The following is a 709-nucleotide window of genomic DNA, read 5'->3' on the forward strand; positions in this document are numbered from 1 at the left end:
TGGCATTTTCCACTTCAGAAAATAAAAGTCTTTCCTGAATATGTTGAAATGTCATTCAGAATATAAGACATATAAGACTATGTCTGATAGCAGAACACAATTAAATTTCTCTGATTCTGAGGATGGCATTTTTTCTGTAGATGATGTACTTTTGCTTATTATTCCCAGCCTTTCATTGGCATAGAATTTGAAATGTAGACTAGAATGAAATATTGGTAATTAAATATCTATTTGGTTAAGGGCCTAAGCGCCACACTTCTGATGAGTGAAAATACTTCTGATAAACAAAATAAGCTATACAAGACATATTTAGTATTTTCTAGGCTTCCAATTTAAGGTAGAGGAGGCAGGTCCCATTAACAGTATCCATTAAATACGTGCATTATTTTTAGGAAGAATATTGGGTGAATCAAAGATTCTGCTGGAACTAAGGCAGGGTCAGACGCTCAAGTGCTCCTGAGAGTGGTTTGCTTGTAAGAGGTTGTTGAAGCTCAATAAGAGAGGATTGGGAAGTATCAGGGCCTTCTTCCCCAGTAATCCTAATGACTTTGGGCACTCTCCTCTGCCATTCATTTAACCCTCAGTAATCTTCTCTTATAATTTTTCAGAATAGTGATTGTGGCAACGTTCCTGCCCAAGTAGTGAGGGATAGTTACCTGTGGTCAAAGGACAAAAAGCTGAAGTCTGCACAAGGACGTGTTCTAGTGAG

The sequence above is a fragment of the Mus caroli genome, unplaced genomic scaffold (assembly GCF_978045245.1).
Source record: "Mus caroli unplaced genomic scaffold, Mus_caroli_1 scaffold_5, whole genome shotgun sequence".
NCBI lineage: Eukaryota > Metazoa > Chordata > Mammalia > Rodentia > Muridae > Mus > Mus caroli.